Source organism: Microtus pennsylvanicus, chromosome 8 (genome assembly GCF_037038515.1).
Source record: "Microtus pennsylvanicus isolate mMicPen1 chromosome 8, mMicPen1.hap1, whole genome shotgun sequence".
Taxonomy (NCBI): Eukaryota; Metazoa; Chordata; class Mammalia; order Rodentia; family Cricetidae; genus Microtus; species Microtus pennsylvanicus.
In genome coordinates, this window is record NC_134586.1 from 94,624,346 (window position 1) to 94,640,835 (window position 16,490).

The window sequence follows — 16,490 nt, forward strand, 5'->3', positions numbered from 1 at the left end:
ACTTCTATATACTTTGTGTTTTTTCACACTGCAGACACCAATGTTTCCTTAACCGATTGTTGATCATGGTACTAACTGCTTTCGGATGATTTCTATCAAGCAGCTGTGCTAAACTTGTATTGATCCTTTGATTGATCACTGTGGGGTCATTGTTGAAGTTTTTATGTATACAACTGTATCATTAAAATCTTCACTGATTCCTTAAGAAAACATTGCTGGTTTTACTATTTTCTCCCTTTCCTCTAAGGGCCGTTGACCTCCAGAACAAAGTAAAATGGGAAGCTCAGTTATAACCTGTTAGTCAGTCCCCACCAGGTGTGTTTTTGGAAGGGTCTCCCTTGCTGATTGCTCTCAAGGTTAAAATTATTTGAGACTGTTTCTAATTCTGCTGTACATTTGTCTTTTCAAAAAGCAGCTCAAGGACTAGGGATGTGGCACAGCTGATGGAGTGCTTTCTAACACACACACACAAAGATCTGGGTTCAATTACTATGGTCACATAAATTTGGTGGGGTGGTCCATCCCTATAATCCTAGCATTTGTCATATAGAGGGAAAAGGATCAGAAGTTCAAGATTATCCTCGGCTGCTGAGAGAGTGTGGGGGCAACCTGGACTCTGTTAGATCTCATTTAAAGAAAAGTTGCTGCTGAAATCAGCATGGCAATTTTCTCCATTAGTGTCATTTTCTGACCTAACTGGGTTTGGAATGTTGATGAACCTTGCATTGCTGAGATGATCCTACTATGGGCTTGGTGCAGTATTCCTCCCTTTCTCTACAGCTTTTAGAAGCTTTTGAGGGGGAGGAAGATGTTTGCTACTCTCTCTTCAAGCAGATGACAAAACTCTCTAGATATTATTTCCACTTGATATCTCCAGTATTTAGCTAAGGACAGAATAGCTACCATATTGTCCATCCCTCTTTGCAGTCATACATAGTCACGCGATCATAGTCTAAGGAATAGGATATAAGCAGAAGAGCTGTATGGAAATAGGCAATACCCAAAGTGAGCTACCAACAATGTGCTCTAGTGAATCTTTGCCAACAATAGTATTACAAATTCATCCACATTTGGGGACAAAGATCATCTCCACAATAGTTGGAAATGTCTCAGGTTTGAGTGACAATGAGCCATCTCCAATTCTTATAAAAAGTGAATCAAATTTGAAGTTTACGTAATTATTACCACATTAGGATTTGGTGTTGAACTCGGACAGAAGCAGACCAAGCAGCATTTGTTTCTTCTTTCTCTTTGGGTTTCTCCTTACCCTTGCGTCACACTTCAGGAAGTCTTCTTCCATGTGTCAGGGAGTTTGTGAACATTGGTGATGACTCTCGATTCTGGCGTTGAGACTGTTCGCCACTAGGAAATAAAATCCGCTGACTGTAACCCTCAGGTTAGTGAGGAGTCTGTCTTTGTCGTACAGCAATGGGACTTACTGCTCAAATTACATGACTTGCACGAGAAAAATAATTCCCTACAAGGAAGGACAGTTAAGTGCTCCACAGTGAAGACAGTAAGTGTTTAGTGCAGGCTCTCTGTGTGGGATGGCTCGAGCGAAGTGGACGGTCGCCAAGGACCATCTCTCAAACCAGGGAAGACCCACCTCAAGCAGACCTGCCTAGAAATGAGTGTGACCAGACACCACACCTGTACCTGGAGTTCCTTCAGCAAAGACACCGACTACAGATGCACATCAAAGAACACCTTCTAGGCACAGGTCTGGGGCTTCTGCCTTCTAGAATTTCTCTGCAAAGGACAGCAGAAAAGTGGCACTATCAAGTCCCCAAGGGAAAGGAGCTGCCCACCCCCTTCAAATTAGCACATCTACTCCCAGCAAAGTCTCTCAGAGCCCTGCATTACATGGCTCCATATTGAGGTACCTGAAATATTTCCTTTTGCTTTCTTAGTAAGCTGTGCTTTCTTCGGTGGCTTTTTAAAGCTTTAGTTTAAAAAAAAATCAGCCTTTAGGATTGACCTCACATTTAAGCACATACCTAAATCCCTGTGGTAACTACAGATATAAAGAGAAGAAAAATGATGCATTTGTTTCCCAGCAGCTTATCAGAGGCTTTGGGGGAATCATGGCTTTTCCACTTTCTCATGACATCATTGTTAGAGGTCCTGCCATTCCAGAGTGGTTGCCACATAGGATTCATTCAGTACTTGGGAACTGATTGAACAGACTTTTTTTTTAATGTGTGAAATTGAATAGCTCTGGTTATAACTCACTGTTGTAATCCCAGAACCCTTGAGGTTAAAGCTGGAGGATCATGAATTGGAAATCAGTTTGGGTCAGATAGTGAGACTAGCTTGGGCTATAGTGACCCAATATTTCTAAAAGAAAGAAAGAAAAGGAGGGAAGAAGGAAAGAAGGGAAGAGAGAGAGAGTAGGAAGGAGAAAGGAAGGAAGGAAGGAAGGAAGGAAGAAAGAAAGAAAGAAAGAAAGAAAGAAAGATAAAGGCAAAACATTAAAGTTGTGAGTTGTATTGTGTTGTAGTTCAATGGTAAGGGGCATGTTTAGCATACATAAGAACTTAGGACTTAGGAAAATAAAAACAAAACCAAATAGAGTCCTCTTCCCACCTTCCTGTAGTTATTCTAGTCTAAGACCCATGAATCAGCCCTGCCAATAGCAAGATGTCTTCTAGAAATGCCAAAATTGGGCAACCTACCTCTACTTCAAAGCCACAGCTGCGCTGCCAGACAATCAGCTTCAAGGCATCAGCCTCAATGAAAAGTTCTTCCTTTGTGATCTTGACTTCCCTTCTTGGTGCCCATGGAGATCATTGCTTTCCATGATAGGGCAGAAAAGGTTTAGAAACTCAACAGTCCAGTGATGGGTTCATCTGTGGATTCTCATGTCTGTCATCTGGCCCAGATCAATACAGGCAAGAAATGAGGAGGACCGGGACCCTAGGACTGTCCATTCCTGAGTTAACCACTGCTTGGGATTATGGAGTCTTAAAGGCAGATGGAGGTCTCTCTTTCCGGAACCTCTTCGTCACTGATGACAAAGTTATCCTTCACCAAATCATTAGAAGTGGTTCTTCCTGCTGACTGCTCTGTAGATTAGATGCTGAAGTTAGGCTAAACCTTCCAATTCACTGGCACACATGGTGAAGTAAACCCAGCTGGCTGGAAATCTACCAGGGATAACACTGACTTTGATGTCAAGAAAAGCAAAGAGTATTTTCTCCAAACAGAAGCGAGCCCTAGCTGTTGTTTTATGCCAGACTGCACTGGCATCCTGAAAAGACCATCTTTTGTACTTCTTAAACACGAGGTGTGCTGTGATTCAAGACATACTTTCCCTTCAGGGTGGTGGGAGATCACCCCACTCCTTGTACTGGAAACAGCCTGAGTTGTTTTGTGGGCAAATCGTCTGGTATACCAGTAGTAGCAGGGCATCAGCTTCTTAATCTTCTGTAGTATCAATTGAACTTGGACTGAGAGGGGAGAAAGGAAACAAAACAAGGAGAGAATCAAATCATGTTCTCCAAGACACCCATGATAGACACTAAGACTGATACTGTCCCCAAAACGCGATTGTATAGCTTCCACATCAGCCTAACTTTTCTTAAAGCCACACATCAAGTCCCCAAGGCTGCACACGAATGGTACAGGCACCAGAGATGGCCAAGCTCCAGCAATGTGAACATTCATTTATTTCCAGTCGCTGCTATCATTCTGAAACTGTTGAAAATTTATGGCCTTAATATTTGAATCTCTGGAGAAGAGCCATATAGAAAAATATAAAATGTAAGATATATATTTCCAGAGCCTGCAGTTTAGACATATGCTTTTAATTGTAAGCAAGTCATTTGGCACAGATTTTTCAAGAGGCTTTGCTACCATTGTAGATGGGGTGGAAATGTTAAATACTTCCACAACAAAAAGTAAGACCAAGGCAATGACCCGAACAGAAAACCAGCTTCTCATTCACCTCTCCACTGTCACCATAATTCCCTGTGACTTGAAATTACATTTTAGCCCAGGAATACAAAACACAATCTCCCAGTATTGGTAATGAGTCATTTTCTCTTGTCTAGGCAAAAAAGAAGAAGAAGAAGAAGAAGAAGAAGAAGAAGAAGAAGAAGAAGAAGAAGAAGAAGAAGAAGAAGAAGAAGAAGAAGAAGAAGAAGAAGAAGAAGAAGAAGAAGAAGACATTCTTGAGAATTCCAGTATTTTGAGAGCCTGAGGCAAAGTTAACAGTGCAATAAAATCAGAAGAAATATGCCAAAAAAATGTATGCTCTTGGGATGAGAAATGTCCTTGTCCAATATTTTACAGGAAGCAGTCAGAGCAAAGAGAGGAGTACGTGCAAGAAGGTGGGGGTGGGCACACATAGCTGCTTAGGTAGTTCTGTTTATAATGGGAGAAGAGGTCCACATGCCCTTGAACTGACAGGCTGTATTTAATGTACATGCTGATTTGTGGTTCCTAAGTGTGGAAGTCTTTGGTAGGCAAAGCTCTCAGAGAAACGAGTTTGAATATTGCTTGGACCTGAGGATCGCTGATACGCATTGATTCATCCTATATCTGCCCTGAAAAAGTGCAGCTGCGTGTCAGTGCATTGCCCAGGCACCATGGGCAGGAGAGAGGAGTAACTAGACAGTTAAGGTCAGGTTCTAGACAGTGTGGGTTATGTGCTACCTCCATGGACTTTCATAAGAAAAGCAGGGGCCATGGCAAATTGAAATAGTTTAGCTTTTACTGTGTTTATAAAACTTATATTTTGGGAGGAGTCACTTTACTTATTTATTTATTTACCTATTTATTTATTTATTTGGCTTTTCAAGACAAGGTATTTCTGTGTAACAGCCCTGGCTCTCCAGGAACTAGCTCTTATAAACCAGACTGGCCTCAATTGCACAGAGATCCAGCTGCCTCTGCCTCCTGAGTGCTGGAATTAAAGGTGTGTGTTACCACCGCCTGGCCTGGGTCACTTTATTTTGAGACAGGGTCATAGGATATAACCTAGAGAGTTCTTAAATTCATGACACCCTACACACACACACACACACACACACATTATTCTCTCAAGTGCTAAGATTATAAGTGCACACCCTGGAACTTATATGATTTTAATTAATGTAACAATCATTGATGTGGTTTAATCAGCTCACTCTACAAAGGCCGCTTATTCCTGAGGGGGTCATAACTTCTCATTTGTAGTCCCTGAGGTTGGTATTTCACAACACAGGGATTCGATTCTGTGGGCAAACCCATGACTCCTCTCTCCATCATTCATCTGTCATATGTTTACCACCAACGAAGCAGCCCATGCATTACGCCCTCTGATCTTGATTATCCATTCACGCAGTTCCCAGAAAACAGATACGTGAGCAGTGTGCTCTAAGCAATTGCCGTCAGGAGAGAATGGCCTTTATGTATTAGCTCAGATTTTTCACTACTAAGAAAAAAATACTGAGACTAAGTAAAGCAAATGCCCATTTCTAACTCTGTAGGTTGCTGGTTAGGAAGAAGCAATGGCGTCTCGGGTCTAGCATTTGTGACACTATTCTAAACTCCTTACCATCTACCCTTCACTAGATCCATCTACTTATGCTGAGGGGCCTCATTTATCTGTGCTTCTCAGGGAATCAATACCCATTTGCTTACCGAATCAGTGACGGAAGCTATGAATGAATGGCCGCCTCCACCATCAGGGAAGTCTGGCTTGCTGATGGCAGAAGCCAGAGACAGGTGGGGAGTACCTGAAAGCTGGAAGACATGTTGATTGACTGTACAGAGATGAAAGGATTCAGAAGAAAGGAAGGATGATCTCAGACTGCTTTCTGTTGTTTTCTTCTTTTAATAGCGAAATGACATTTCAAAGCCAAACTTAAAAAGACCTAATCTGATATCTCCCTTGGGGGCATCTTGGAAGAAGAGTGAAATGGAACTAGGAAATATGTATTTATAGTCAGTCTTAAATATTTCATCTCAATTGATAGCTGTCACAAGACCTAAATGCGAGTAGATCATTATTGTAGAGAAGAAGAAACTTGGGCTAAAAGATACAAATAGTCTTGTCTCCCTGCGGCATATGGAGATACTAAGGTTTAAAGAAAGGGCTAATGGGTACCAAATTGACATCATCCTCTCTACTAATTTGCAAGACCTCTCTCTTCAGGATGAAGGAAAGAAATGGAAGAGCTTCATTTTGGAAATGGAAAATATCACAGCATACATCACTAAGGCATTGTGTGTGCTGACTCGGAGTGATGGAGAGGGACAGCTTAAAGGCTAATTAAACAGTGCCAGGCTCGCTAAGCATACTGAACCGCCAGACACATGATAGATTTATGTCCCATCTCCTCTCTGTGACTAGAGGTTTAAATGATAAAGTCATTCAACATCTTTCAGATGCATGCTTTTACTGGTGGAATGAATATGCTGGGCCAGGAGGAATAATGGGTTAATTTATTTATACTCGATAAAATGATATACGAGTCAACCCAGCCCCTCACCTATAGGCAAGGGTACTGGAATCCAAAGATGTGTGTTTGCAATGTAAATTCCCCAAATCTTCTTTTCCATGGGCAGAATGTGTTGTGTTTGCTATTTGTCACATCATAGTTCCTGCTGAAAGTGGCTAGGTATTTCTTAATGCACGGGAAAGGGGCAACTAAGAAATCAGCAAAGTTTGAAGAACTTTTCCAACTATTGAGTAGTGTATTCTTTCCATGGCTTCGATAAAATACTCCGAAAGAGCAATTACTCTGAGAGAAAGATTTATTTGGGTGCATGATCTGTAGGAATTATCTCTCTATCATGGTGAGACAGCCATGCCAGAGCCACTGATCACACAGGGTCACAGTCAAGTAGAAAAGAGCTCTAAATGTTCTTACTAAGCTGGCGTTATACGCACTCTAGGGCTGGAGCTCAGGAAAGGGCATCACCTGTTTTGAGTGAGTCTCCCCACCTCACTTGACATAATGATAATCATCCAAGAAATGCTTAGAAGCATGTCTTATTGTTGCTGTCAAGTTGACAATATTAACGACCACAGGCAGTTTTAAGACCATCTTTTGGTTCCAGTTCAGCGGTGTTTACTACTGAAGGGAAAATACGAGAGGAACAGCCATTTCTTTCCCTAACTTGAGCAATTGGCTTGAGTTTGAGAAAGAAGTGTCTCAGTGTGAATCAGCTATCTCCCGAGCTTACTCGGGCCCATCTGTCCCCTTGGCATTCTTGGCGCTGATCTATGTGGTAAGGGCCAGCCTTCACACCCGAGGCCGCAGATACTGTGTTTGCACTCAGTGTTGTGGCTACAAAGCTGTTGTTGAAATTTTTTCTCAGTCGTAACCCCTGTTCTTGTGCAGGACAAACGTCTGTCATCTGGAATTTCACAGCTCCCAGATGCTTGATTTGCATCTGCACCACATCAGACTTAGATAACGCAATGACATCTGGCCTAAAGATGGCCAAAGATCCGCAGGATACAGTCATTGATTGGGGTGTTCCAACTGTCACTAATATAGCCCAGATGACACAGAGCCTGGAGTAACAATGAACACCCCCAAACGAACTGCCTTTGCTCGGTTGAATTTAATGGTACTATAAAGGAAGTGTGCTAGGGTCCACATGTTTTATTCCAGAGACACCTTCTGAAGCAATACTTTCCTTTAATAATTGTTTTGAAATTTTCCTCCTAGTCCTCCAGGAAAATGAAAATTTTGGCTTAGGGAGAGAGACAGACAGAACGAGACAGAGAGACAGACTACTTCCACACAGAGCCAGTAAGCAATACAAAGAGCAAGCCTTGTATGAATATCAACAGTTGCAGTGGGAATTTAAGGACAATGATGTGAACTCATGATAACATCAAAGACACAGTAAACTCCATGACATCAGAGCCCTGTGCTCAATCACAGACCAGCTTGCATAAGATAAGAGTGGGCCCTGCCTGGTCCCTGGGTATGTGTGGGCCCAACTGTACCTGCTCATTCAATTACCACAGTTTGAGCATCTTTTTTAATATTCTAATTCAAAAAATAAAGCAGAAGCATAAGTCAAGTGTCAGTCAACCCATGGCTAATATTAGTGATGCACTGACCACATATCTCAGTCCTGGTCAACCAGATGCCTCTCTTGGCAGAAAACTGAATGTACTCTACAACCATGATTCTGCAGGTGCTTCAGACAGATCAATCCCTCTCCTTGGCAGTTAGAGTCTGAAGTATACAGCTTGTCCTGAAGTAGAACCTGGGTTTATATGAGGCCTGTGCAAAGCAAGAGTTGGCTACTATGAAACTATCAAATCTCTAATTAGGTGAATCCATCAGAAGCACACAACTCCCTGGGAACCATGAATTGGTTTGGGAAAGTCTGATCTTCCTGGCACGGGAGCAATACATGCCTTGCTGCAGCATGATTTGCATTGGATTATTGTATGCAAATTTCACCTTCATTTTCACTCTTTCAGAGAGATTCTCTGGTCTACAATAAAGTACAAAGCCCCCTCTTACAGACTTCCATGTAGCCCACTGAGTAACACCTCAAAGTACTCATTCTTTATTCTCATAGTTCTTCATTACTGTTTATATTTATTTGTTAACTCTTTCCATCCAGTAGAGATTACCACTTAACCTGATCTCCATGTTCAGTAGAATTTTTTATAAGTAAAATACTAAGTATATAACATTAACTTTGAAGTGCATTTGACTAAGCATTGTAATAGGGTCATTAAAAGATCAGAAACTTCTCAAAGATGGGAAGCAAAACAACACAGCGGGGTCAAAGTAACAGCAAGTCTTCTGATGGCCTCTACAAATTCATCCACTGACCCTCCTGGACTCAGCCTGCTCTGGAAGATAAAGACGGCAGTAGCTTTCATCAGAGTCCATCCAGCCTGACACACAGAGGTAGGTAGTGAATGTAAATGAGCACATCCTAGAGCTGAAAGGACTTTTAAGATGAAAGGGAGAATGAACCAGGAAATGCTCCAACCCAAATGCTCCCCCGTAAACTTAATTTTATTTAAGAAACTGACTGCCTTCCACTTGCACAGCTAGCAATTGTGACTATGACATAGTGAATAATCCATACCTTCCAAAGACATATTAGCATCACTTTTGATAACATGAATTCAACCCCACAGGACCTATTAGCAAATCCACCTGAGCTCTCACACCAAGGCGGGGTCTGAGCTCAGATCAACTTTAGCACTGATGACCCTCTAAGGGCATGCCTGAAAGGGAAGAGGGAGTCAATACATGACGTAGAAAATCTGCATGCCTAAAACCAAATGACTACTAATCTGGGTAAGGGAACAGAGATGATTTAAAAGAGAAAATAAAACTCAGGGCTTAAGTCTCAAGTGAGGTTGACTAGGAGAGAAAGAGAAAAAGAGACTAGATAAAGAAGTAAAAGGGGCCATCTCTCCAGCCCCAATTTCTCTACTGCTCTTCCAAAGGTCCTGAATTCAATTCCCAGCAACTACATTGTGGCTCACAACCATTTATAATGAGATCCGATGCTCTCTTCTGGTGTGCAAGAAAACATGCAGATGGAATACTGTATATACAATAAATAAATTAAAAAAAGAGAAATTGAAATGTAGATAACTGAAAAAAAAGAAGAAAAGGGGGGCTTGAGAGAAAAGGAGAAATAAATGACAAAGGAAGAATGAAAGAGGAGAGGGATCCACTTTATCAAGGTCTATCTGAATCATCCATCTGCAGGAACAATGCTCTAGACTCTCAGGGGAGGGTCCCATGTCTGGTTTTCAGCCACCTTGATATGTGTTTAAATAACTCTGAAAGGTCCAGACCAGACCAACATGTTTACCTGTGGGAGGGCCTGCAGCCCAAGGCAGTGTGTTCTGTAAACAGCCCATGGGAAGGAGGAAAACCTGACATCTGCCCTGGTCTCTCGGACAGAGAAAATATGACTGCTACCATTGTTGATTTGCTATCGGAGAAAATTCTCTCGGGGATGCATCCTACCTGGTTCATGGCGGCAATGATTCCCAAGGAGAATTCCATGTAATATGGCTTTCAGCTAACACCTGGCTCACCCACATGCAATCCTCTATGTTTATTATTTCACTTCTATGTGTGAACTAATTATTTCTGTCTTACTCGTAGTATCACTTCAAACTGTGATTTTTTTTCTACCTATCAACAAAAATTCACCAGGGTTTCAAAGGTTACTTTAATACAGCATTTCTACAGGGCTCAGGGAAATCTGTCTATAATAGTGATAAGGAAAAGCTGTCATCATCATATTTGATCCCCTGGAGCAGAGCAAAGACACCTGACTGCTGACTAGCAGGAAACTGTGCTGACCTTGGCATTGCCACATAGCCAGCAAGCGCCTGGTGGGGGGGGGGGGGGGGCACTGAGGCTGTTGTCACCATCTCCAGTAATGGTAGAGTTTGCATTCTGATAGAGCTGATGATAATGGTGACCATGATATACAAATCCACACAAATGAAATCTGTCTCACCAAGAATTTTTAAGTTCTAGGTCTTGTCTCCCTCCTGCTTTGGTCTGGGGATTGCTAAGCCAACATATTTTCTGTTAGAAGGTGGGTCACATAAAACAACCCTAAATGAGCCAGGTCCTTATGGCTCCTCAAAGTTAGACACAAAATACCCACTTCTTTCATGATCCAGAAGTTATGAATCTAATCCCCATCTTAAAATGGCTTCAGCACAAGTTACCCATTTCCTTTAGGGAATATCAACAAGATTGCTCAATCTAAACATGTCCCAGTCATCCCACGCCTGGAGTTTTCCCTTCCTAGGATGTATGAATTATACAGTAGCAATCCATTGCAGTCTCCTTACTTTTTGCCTTTGGGCTTCAGAAATGAAGGTTATGGCTCTTTCTATTCTCTGGAGAGATTTTAGCCTCTAACTAAATGCATGAGTGAAAAGCATCACGTAGAGGAGGAAACGACCTGCACATTGAATTTAATCCTCTAGGACAGCCCAAGCTCCGAGGCTCACATGCAATCAAAATGGACTCTTAAGGTAGCATTTCCTTTGATCCTGAAGCTAATCTCCTGAGGAATTTTTAAATCCACATTTTATACATGAGAGAATTCTCCACAGCAATTCAGTTAGAGAGTGTCAATGCGTGTAGCCAGTGCCTCAGAGATCTGATTTAAAGTCATTTGCTGCTGTCATCGGCTCTCGGGCTAATGTGAAATTGCCTGTGAACTATTCTGTGGTTGTTAATTGTATTGCTAGCTACCCAAGAGATTCTGAAGGGCTCAATCCAGACCTGTACCTCTCCAACTTCAACACCAAGTTGCAGCGAATGATGGACTACATAAATGATGCTCAGAATGTCATTTTAGCTTGAATTGAGTAATGCTGGATCAAGAAGAATTACATGTTTTCCAGTGATGAGGCTATTAATAATTTAACTCTGCAAACTACACATAGATGCCATTGAGATGGCCCATCACACTAAAACGACATGATCACTGGTCTTGGAGAATAATCATGGAAGACCACAATGCCTGTGCCCTTGGAAGTGACTGATGAGCCACCTCTCACCATGTTTGGAGAACATATAAGAAAGTAGAAAAATCCCAGCTTCCAAGTCCAAGAGTCTTGGATACAGCCTCTCATTCTACTACATAGGACCATTCAAAGATAAAAAAGTCACTTAATATCTTGGCATTTTTCTTTGAACCATAAAAACTGTAATAATACCACTTACCTACTATACCTACCAGCCATTGTACAATTTTTTTTTTTGATTTTTTGGAGACAGGGTTTCTCTGTAGCTTTTTTTTTTTTGGTTCCTGTCCTGGAACTAGCTCTTCTAGACCACGCTGGCCTCGAACTCAGAGAGATCTGCCTGCCTCTGCCTCCCGAGTGCTGGGATTAAAGGCGTGCGCCACCACCGCCCGGCTCCATTGTACAATTTTAATGGTAACCCATATGTTTGATCTACTCTTCCCTTGCTTTTCTTCCATTCTACTCCACTGTCAAGGAGTCTCAGTGTTCATCTTAGGAGAGCATCAAACACGCTTTAGCCAGTTGGATTATATCTAATGTTTTCTCTCTAATCTTATGCAGTCACCTTTGTTGGATACAATAAAGTGTTAAAATCAGAACTATCCCTAGGTATGGAAAAGTGTAACTACAATTTTAACATGTGGCAGAAAGAGGCAGGAGGATCACTGTTAGCTGGAATCTGACGTGGACATAATATTGAACAGTGGGCCAGCAAGGGATGCATATTATAAAACTTCTTAGAAACCAAACAAAAAGCCTAAGTGTTTGGTGTATATATGCATTATATAAACATGCATGCACGCATGCACACACACACATGCATACATACTTATCATATATCTAGGCAATACTTCAAGTGGAGCACATTAGGAACATGAGTTAATCCATAAACATTTCAGAATGATTGATAGAATTCATAGGGAAATTTGAGGTACATGGGAGTCCATTTATGAGGATCATAATACTAAACCACTACAGACTTAAAATCGCAAGGAAACAGTGAATACCAATAACCGTCATGCTTCATTCAGCATCATCGTGGTCATCATCAATTGCCATATTTAACCTAACAAAGAAAATAATACAAGTGGAAAGCCAAATTTACAATGTAAAAATTGTTTAAACTTATTCATCAGATCCTCTTTTTTTCCTTCAAACTTACTGGGATTATAAGATTATACCATCTTCTTTAATACAGTATTGGTGATCAAACATGCTAGGTAAGCATTCTATCCACCGAGTCAGTTGACAATATCTTAATCATTTTTTAAAATTTAAATCACAATAAAATAAATTCACATGGCTGCTTTTTTTCAAGCAATGAAGCAAAGACCTAAAGCACATCCACTAGAACATGACACAAGTCACCAGCAGTCAGAAATGTCATGAGCCACTACTCAACTTTCAAAGGGGTAAAAATAGTATCTTTACACTATTGAAACTAGTGGTGACCTTTAATACAGCAGAAATTTAGAAAAGTTATAGTATTCCCACAATACAGTAGGAAAATACTCATTAAAAGCAACTAAAATCACAACTCCTAACCTTAAGAAAGAATAGAATTTTGGGTTTCTGTTTCATAGCTCTTCAAATGTGTCTCTAACCCAAACTAACAGACCTGCATCAGAGTGTGAGACACGTGTGTGTTTTCTGATCTGCAGTCTGTATTTTATCATTTGCCATTCTGTCCTAGTGGTGCTACATGTCATTAAACACATCTTAAAACACAACGAAAGCAAATGTCTCACTGATGCTATGCCATAGAAGCACACTGTTTAGAGACTGAACTGAACGTGGGGTCATCTTCCAGGATGGAATGATCAGTCTGCATCACCATTGTAGGTGCTTAGGACTTAGTAGCCTGACTAAGGAGTCTGCTCAAGTTGGGGGGGAAACTGAAGGTGGAAGGGAGGGTAAATCTAAGTCGGGATGTAAAATAAATAAATATATTTTTTAAATTATTTAAAAAATCAAGTTGTAGATCCCATTCTGGTATAAAAGGAAGTCTAGGTAATAAAGATTAAAGATTGAAAGTGAGGAAGTAAAGATGCTATGTGTGGACATCCAAAGGAAGACTGTTAAATGACTAGAAGGAGTCATTGAATCTCACCACTTTTATTTATTTATTTTGGTTTCTGAGACAGGGTTTCACTATAGTTTTAGGGCTTGTCCTGGAACTAGCTCTTGTAGACCAGACTGGCCTTGAACTCACAGCCTCTGGCTCCCGAGTGCTGGGATTAAAGGCGTGCGCCACCACCTGGCTGAATCTCACCATTTTTATGGACAGATGTTTACTAACACAGACTAGTGTCTGGGCCTGAGGTGTAGTTCGGTGGCAGGCAGCATGGCTAATCTGCTGAAGCCCTAGTTTCTGTTCTAAGGCTTTGGGGTGGGGGAGTGGAATAAAGGAGAGACAGGAGAGGACAGAGAGCAGCAGCCAGAGGAGATGATGGGAAGGGAAGAAAGTGGGGAGAGGGTAGGAAAGAAACTAAAAGAGGAGCTGGTTCCCTATATCAGCTTCAAAATTGGACAATAAAATTTTAAAATAAAGTCACTCACAGAAACATTTCAAATACCTAGTAGTGGCTGGTGCAGAATTGTCTGTATTCTGTCAATCATGTTTTAAATAAGTGCTGATTGGCCAGGTAGGAAGTATAGGTGAGTCAACCAGACAGAAGTAGAGGAGGGGCGATGAGAATAGGAGAATTCTGGGAAGCAGGAAGCTCCTTCTGCAGTCCAGCCCAGACCACCAAAGAAGCAAGATGTGATCCGCCCTGCTGAGAAAGGTACTGAGCCATGTGGCTAACATAGATAAGAATAATGGGTTGATATAAGTTACAAGAGCTAATAAGATGCCTGAGATAATGGGCTAATCAGTTTATAACCTATGTAGACCTGTGTGTGATTTTCTTTGGGACTTGCCGGCTGTGAAGTATCGGATGGGACAGAAACCCCAACAAGCAGGCCCTTCATGTTACAATTGGTCTATGGACTCAATGCAAGCCCAAGCAATGTACCAGCAGATGTTTTATGAAAAGGGATGAGCTGACTCCAGCAGCGTAAGAGAATGGGAATGACCAAGAACACAAAATACTTTTGGGCTAAATGTCCAGAAAGATCGAGCTGGGTGTCTTTCCAGATGTTGACAATTTTACACAGCTGCTGTAATTAACCAAGACAACAACTGAATAAGAGCTGACTAAGAGAATAATGGAACAGAAACGAGAGCCCCGGCATAGCCTAACACATCCATGGTAACTAATTTGTGAACAAAGAACCTTGGGTTCTGATACAGGAAATGGTTGGCTTTTTAACAGTGAGTCAGGTTAATTGCAGAGTCCTATTGAATAAAATCTATGATAGACTTCACTCTCCATACAGAAACAGAGGCCAGATGGATTATAGATAAAATGTTAAAAGACAAATATAATGCCACAGTGGTAAGGAATATAATGGCTATGAATAAATAACTACATTTACTCAGAGTTTTGTGAAGACAGTATGATATATATAACCATAAACAACAAAGATAGTAAATTAGATGTCAGTAATACCAAGTAACTATTTATATAAAGAAGTCAACCAATAAAAAAATAATACATTCATACAATGCATAGACAAGAAATGACTGACTCAGCCTGAACATCTAAATGATGCCAGGAATGCAATTAAAAGACCTAACCTAAATGCTCAAATTGATAAGACAATATAGCTATGTTCCTTATAATAAAAATCGGTACAAACACAATGAAAAACTATTTGGCAATGCCTACTAATGCTGAACCTTTGAATAGCCAGTATCCTGTTTGTTTATTCATTGTTTGATCTTAATAAACAAAAAAAATTGTTACCTACTTGCAACAAAAGACCATCCTAGAATATATCAAGTGTTATTTCAAAGCCCCCCCAAAGTAGAAACAACACAAAAACCAGTCAAAATAACAAGGGACAAACAGAGAGGTGTTACTATAACCACCTGCAAAAAATGCGCTCTGGTCATACGATGCCAACAAATGCTATTATAAACAGCATGGTAACTAGAAAGTGGCTTATTTATATTTCTTAAACCAAAGAGCAGAAGGGCATCCTTCTTTTTTGCGGGACAATGTCTGGGAGGTAGAAAGAGGTGATTTGGATTTCCACATCATATCTCATACCTGTTGGATGATGGCTTGATGTGGATGTTTTATCAGACTGAAATGTGACAAAGCTGCACAGAGCTTTTTGTCCTCTTCAGTTTCACGCACTCTCATAAGGAATTTGAGAGCCAGGATACTACAGCTGGTGTGTCACCGGGTGCACTGCCCTCTGAGTTACCTTCATGCATGCACAGCTCTAAAATGTACCTTGTGCAGTAGTGTATCTTCTCACTGCAGTGTTTATGGAGGGCAGCAGTAGTTTGTGTCTCCCATCATCCCCTCTGGGGATTCCTCACTGTCGGTAACCAAATAGACAGTTTACCAAATCATTTAGTGGGGATGTCAGACAGACCTGGAAGGCTGGTGCCTGACATCCTGATCAGCCCCACACTTAGAAAGTTGTCAAGTGTCACCTGCCGCACCTAGCAGGTATGGAGCTGCCACCTCTCAGAGCAGATCTGAATCCATTCGACGCAGCTCAACTATTCAATGTAAATAATAAACTTACGGTTAAAGAACAAACTTAAGGCACTGTGGATGGTGTCAAAGAAAGGGAAGATAGATCTGAATAGATTCCATTAAGTCTTAAAGTCTACCTGTGCCCATAATTGTGTTTCAGTTGTGCAATTATGTGTGGACCACACAGTCAGACATCCTCTGACTTAAAGAACACATGTGTTAGTGTGTTTCTGGCATGTGAATGCTGACACTCTTGATATTGTCGCTATGTGCTGTGGATCATTGATTGGGGGAGGCTAACAGTTTGTCCCATGTGTGAGTGTGGAGGATGAAGAGACTACAGGTAATTAATTTCATCAAAGGACAATCGATTATCTAGATATATCTTATGAAGTCACTCTAATTTA

General features: G+C 41.1%; 1 pseudogene; it reads left to right on the forward strand.

Moving 5' to 3' along the window:
• The first annotated feature begins 2,640 nt into the window (after positions 1 to 2,640).
• On the forward strand, positions 2,641 to 3,364 carry LOC142855729 (peroxiredoxin-1 pseudogene; annotated as a pseudogene).
• The last annotated feature ends 13,126 nt before the right edge of the window (positions 3,365 to 16,490 follow it).